The sequence below is a fragment of the Olea europaea genome, chromosome 10, assembly GCF_002742605.1.
Source record: "Olea europaea var. sylvestris chromosome 10, O_europaea_v1, whole genome shotgun sequence".
Classification (NCBI taxonomy): Eukaryota; Viridiplantae; Streptophyta; class Magnoliopsida; order Lamiales; family Oleaceae; genus Olea; species Olea europaea.
Window position 1 is genome coordinate 30,252,412 of NC_036246.1, and position 6,067 is coordinate 30,258,478.

A 6,067-nucleotide genomic window follows, 5' to 3' on the forward strand; every position below is an offset into this window, starting at 1 on the left:
TAAGGACCAAAACAGTTATTATTCGTCCTACATAAGACATTATTGCCTACCGAATGAAGGGGCTCAGTGAATATCTTATTTTTGGGCTAAAATTTCTTACGGAGATATGGTAGCTATAATTAATTGGACTTTTAGACCCAAAATACATTTAGTTAGGATAAGAAATTGTTATCTATCCTCTCATTACTAAAAATTTATCAATGACAAATTTTCATTGCTATTACCAACATAATTTTGGATTTTATCGTGACCAATTAATACTAATTTTTCATTTTTTTAAATAAAAAAATTAAATTATCAATGGATTTACACCTATAATATTTTTTTTGGTAAAATCCAAGGTAATTCGTTGGTAAAAATAAATTAGTAATTTTTCGATGAATTTTCCAATAGATGACTTAGTATATAAATAGAAGAAAATTTTTTTTTTAAAAAAATCTGATGATGTATACGGATAATTTTACTTAATCGGTATTGTTCTCCAACCTTCCGTCGATATAGTAGGATAATTAGGAACAGACGTGGTCTAATTCGGTCTGATTCTAAAGGGAATCATACTAAACTGAATATCAGTGAGAATATCTAAAATGAAACCAGTGGTTCCATAGAACTGAACCAATTGGTTCCGATACAGTCTATCCAATTCTTTATATTGAAAAATTGTAAAAATAGAATATAAAACTACTTGTGATACTAAAAATAGACAAAAGTAGAGTATGAAATCTCTTGTGTAATCTAATAAAAAAAAATCAATTAAACAAGACAACAACAAAAAATCCATTCCAAGACTTAAGATCAACTCATTAAAGGCAAAAAAATGAATAAACTATTGAATGCATCATAAATGGTAAAAACTCGATCGAAAATTGATTCTTTGGAAAATTCGTATAACAATAAACTGATTATCTTTAGTAATCCTCTAGTAACTTGATTCTTAATGGCCGATCACTTTGAAAACAACAAGAATTTTAATTCCTGTAAGATATTGAACTAAAAATATATTTTTTCTATTGGATTGCATTAAAACTATGAATTTGTAAAGTATTTATAAAATTATTTAAATTTTAGTTTTGATTACACACTAAAAAGAGAAGAAAGAGTATAAAGAAAATGAAATTTGAATGCAAGATAATTTTGGGATATATTGTTCAAAGATCCAGTGCATCTGGATGCAAGCATAAAGAGAAATTCGAGAGAACCGAATTCACTACTAATTCCCAAGATAGTACTGAAAATAGGATTGAAATTGATTTGTTCTCGATGTACGGTCCAGAGTTGACCCATTTAATGGAGGAATCAAACTAGACTGGTCGATTCTATTTGGTTTTGGTCCAAGTCCATTGATTCCGGGGAAAAGATGCCCAACCCTGAAGATAATTACTGTAGTAGTATTAGTACGGTTACAAACATTCTTCTATAAAATATCATAGTCATTTGGTACACTTAGTCCCCGTTTGGTACTAATTTTTTTTCAAAATACATTTTTCTCTATTTTCTTTTAACCACACATTTTTTATTAAAATAATATTACACGCAAATAAAAAAATTTTCCTTATTTTTCAACCATACACTTCCCATCAAGTTATTATTCTAAAATGCATTTTTATATAAAATAGTTCTCAAACACCCTCTTAATCTTAATGTCATAATTAACTTTCTATCTAGCATTCTCTATAGACCTTTGTTAAATATCAACGACTTGACCTTTTGAATGTCTACTGCCAATACTCAATTCGTGCCCTTCAAATAATTTCACGGTTCTTTCTTATGGAACCATACATATTCAGTAATTACAAAAACCAAACTTAAACCTGGACTGTCAGTTTTAAAGTATTTTAACATATTAATTTTAAAATTTTGAAGTATCAAGACTAATTGTAGAATAATCTATCTAATTAACAAATTATTAATATGAAAATTAAAAAAAATTATTGTTTTTGAAGTGTTTTATTTTTATTTTTTGTATGTTTTAAAATTAATTGTTAACTTAAATTTGAATCTACTTTTTAAATTAAGTTCATGTTTGGTAGAAATTAAAATTTAGATTTAATTTAAGTCAAAATTAACAAATAATTTTAATCATACATTTTATAAGATCCACAATTTTTCAATCATACATCTCATCAACTTTTTTAAAAATTTACTAAAAATATTTAAATCAAACAAAAGCCATATGTTTGGGGCGAAAATTTTGGCGGGCAAAATGGTGCAAGTCCCACCCCGAAATATAGGTTTAGGTAAGAATTTTCAATTTCGCTTCTCTCCAAATCTGCGTCTCCTCCCCTGTGCCGTTCCCCTCTCTCTTTCTTCCCCCCGTTCGCATCCTTCCCCCCCGCCTCTCTCTCCCCCGTCTGCATCTCCCCAGAGCATTCTTGGAGTTGACATTGAAAATTTTTGACCCACCATGAACGCAAAAGGGCAAAAACAAACCAAAACGGCAAGATCCCGAGAAATCAAAAGGACAAAATCAAGAATAAAAAAGTAAGAACGATGGTCGAGGCTGGAGATTTGGAGCTGAGTGGCCTTCATCGCCATCAACAGTTCACCTCTCAATTTTCTCTCCGTTGACGATGGTATTTTTCTTCAAAATAATCTGTTTTGTTTGAAGAGAAAGAAAAGGCTGAAAAGCAGTAACTTTTGAGTTTTGTTATTGAATTACATGAATTTAGGCATTTAGCTTTGTGTTGGAATTACATTGAATCATTGATATTATTTTGATTCCTAGATTCTTAGATGTTTTTTCATGTATTGGACCGAGCAGTGGGCAGCAAATGAGGCTTTATGTGAAATTTGAATTGCATAGAGTTTAGACATTGAGGCAATCAGATCCTGGAGCTTGGGTGCTATTTCTGTGATTACCAAGAGAGCTGGGAACTAAAGGTCAAACACTTGTGAAAACCATCACTGGAGTAATATGATTAGAAGTAACAACAGGAACACGACAAATTTAAGTTATTAGCTTTCTCTTTTTTGGAGTTGATAATTAATTTATATAATAATAATCTCTTGAGTGGGCAAGACAATTTCGCTTGCTGATCCAGTAATGAATACTAGTCTGGAGGATTGCAGAATTTAAATAGTGGGAATCTTTTGGATTTGCTAATGCCATTAATTGATTTTAAGTTCCAACGACCATGTTAATTGTCCTCTAGCTCTTTGTATTACTCTTTCATGTCCCTCTTATAATTATGGATTTTTGACTGTTATGAAATAATCTCCTAAACTCAAGTTACTCTTGCATTTCATTAAATCTAATTTATTAACATTTTGTGAAACTACAGGAGAGTTGATTGATATAATTTTTGTTCTAATTTTACAGTTTAGGAAGTGTTAGATGTTGAGTGACTTGAGTCAAATGCCATACCTCTAATTTTTGTTTCTTTATTATTGATTTTAAGTTGATAAATTTAGTTACTTTAAACTTTTATAAATTAAAAAAATCGATTGCTTGCTATGACTTAGGATGTAATGATTTGGATCTCTGTACCCAAGCCTTTATATTACGTACTATCCGCTTTGGACGTGCCTTGCGTCCACTTACTCCTCATGGCTTTCTATCGCTTCTCCTAGGATTCGAACTCATAACCCTTCCCTTAATTAAGACTTAAGTTGAATCTTGGTACCAATTGGGTGAGAGCTCCGAGCTCATGGAATTGGTATCCCAATGAGTCGTCTATCGAATCGTTGCAATTGATGTTTGATTCCGAAGAGAAATCATCGCACCTACGGTCTAACCAATTGGGAGAGAATCAATAGATTCCTTTTCGGGAGTGATTCATCTGAGGAAACCTTTGCACGCCTCCGTTACCTTTTGGGAACAAATTGATAGGATCCCCATGTCGCCAGTTGCCCAATTGGTACCAGGATCCAACTTAAGTCTTATTTAAGGGAAATGTTATGAGTTCGAATCTTGGAGGACGCGACATAAAGCCGTGAGGGATAAGTGGGCGCAAGGTCTGCCCAAAGCGGACAGTACGTAAGTTAACGGTTTGGGTACAGAGACCCGGGTTGTTACATAGGAGGCCAAATTCTAAAGTTCGCCTCACGACCTGTGAAACACAGATCCGGCCCTATTTGGGAATGCGTACCATATGCAAGGGACTAATGGGGATTTTGTTTTTGGACATTAGTTATGTTTGATTAGTATGAAGTTTCTAATATTGCAGAATATCTAAATGCAATCCAGTTCAGCTGTGAAGTTATGATGATTACCATTTATGATCTGATATTAAATCTTATGAGGAAATTATGACATGATTACAGTGTTAAGTTTGAAGGGATTGGATATGAATTTGAGCAATTTGTAACTCAACTGCTAATTTGGTCTTGACACAAACTTTTTGCATTGGCGCTGAAGATCTACTTTGCTATTATTTGCATCTACATTGGCTCCCAATTTATAGAAAAACTGTTGGTCATTTGTGCTAAACTTCGAGTTGAGGTTTCTTGCCACTTCCTTTGGTTTACCTATGATCTTAAAATTTTTTCCGAAGTTGGTAACATGAAGTAGGTAATTAATCTACTACCTTGTGGGTGCTTGTTTAACATGGATGCTAATAATTTTCAGTAATTTATTTTCCTTAAGGATAAAAGCTTATTTAATTTCGTCTTTCTACACAACAACTGATGCTCTTTTACAAAATTTTGGGCAATGTGGTCCATCTTGTTGTCTTTGTTTATTACGTGTTGTTGTACTCTGATATCTTTTATTGTATGTGCGTGCATATGGCATGTTATGCCATTATATGATTTCAATATTGCTGTCAACATTAATTTCTATTCAAATTTGGATGGTAGGTATATTTCAATTTTCCCCAGGGATGTGATGTCTGTAATCATCTCTGTTTATTTCTGTGTGGTTAAATCATGACAAGCTTCTTCCAGGTATGATAAATGACGTGATGAATTCCTTTGAAGTCATATTTTTACGTTATGGAGTTGATATTGTGTGATTTTTCTTTAATACATAGGATGGAGTCATTTTGTGCAGCTCACTATTGCTGTGTGAACAAAGATGCTAAAAGGTCCAAGTATTCTGGTAAGTTACTCAATTATCACTTTTATTTTTGTGGTCAAGTTTTCATTTTCAATCATGACCAGCCTGAATATGTATTTAAAACTTTGCAGATACTAAATCAGTTTTGGAAAAAGGATCTTATTTTCGTCCTGAGTATTGCAGCACTAAAATTGAAGTCACATACGAGGAGGCTGTTGCTTTAAACTGGCAAGAAGAGCTTATCAGTGAAGAGGCAGCTTGGATGGTCGAGAATGAGCAGAACGCAAAATGTGGATCAGCTGACAGGGAAAAGAAGTCAAAGAAAAAGTAGGTTTGGTAAAATCAGTTTATACCTCGTGAACACTAGTTCCATCCAATTGGAAATAGAGAAGATGGGGTTACAGTTGAAGTTGTTGAACTTTTACTAGTTAGACAATAGAAAATGTTGATATCTAGGATGTGTATTGCGTTAGTCAAGAAAAAGGTGGCATTGTCCTTCAAATTTTTCTTCTTCAGTGAGATCAAGTTCGTGAAGTATTGCATTTTTGTTTCTGTGAACATATTTTGGCTTTGTAATCAATGTTAAATGTATGATATCTTGTAAGATTCTATGCAATGGAAATATCGTGTGATTTTAGATATTTCTAGATTTTGAATTCTTGTTGGCGCATTGTACTTGAGTTGGGCTTTCAATCTCTTTTGGCATTTTGATTATTGTACGGTATTTTTTTTTTTTCAAAATAAAATCACATTTATCGACTACAATTTAAATTTCCTTGGTCAACAAAGGAGATTTTCCCCGACTAATCTCATGTGGTCAGTCAATGTTTATCACCACCAATCTAAGTAATTTTATTGATTGGCAAATGTATATTTTTTCCGACCAATGACTGTGGTCAACTTATGTTTGCTACCACCACTCACAGCTTTTTAACGAGTATTATTGCTGACTATGTTTAGACTTTTACTGACCAAGAAAATAGTCAAGGAAAAACTCGATCATTTCCGACCAATATAGCTCCGGTAGGTAAAAACTTCTATATTCACCGACTAACATGTACTTTGGTCGGT

The 6,067-nt window shown here is 32.8% G+C and overlaps 1 long non-coding RNA gene across 5 annotated transcripts; it reads left to right on the top strand.

Moving 5' to 3' along the window:
• The first annotated feature begins 2,238 nt into the window (after positions 1 to 2,238).
• On the top strand, positions 2,239 to 5,618 carry LOC111401796. Of its 5 annotated transcripts, none has more exons than XR_002704108.1 (4): positions 2,239 to 2,573; positions 2,804 to 4,884; positions 4,971 to 5,038; positions 5,180 to 5,618. It is a non-coding gene; the product is annotated as an uncharacterized LOC111401796 (long non-coding RNA). The 5 variants fall into 5 exon arrangements; XR_002704105.1 differs by having other exon boundaries at positions 2,240 to 2,573; positions 2,762 to 4,884; XR_002704106.1 differs by having other exon boundaries at positions 2,301 to 2,573; positions 4,798 to 4,884.
• The last annotated feature ends 449 nt before the right edge of the window (positions 5,619 to 6,067 follow it).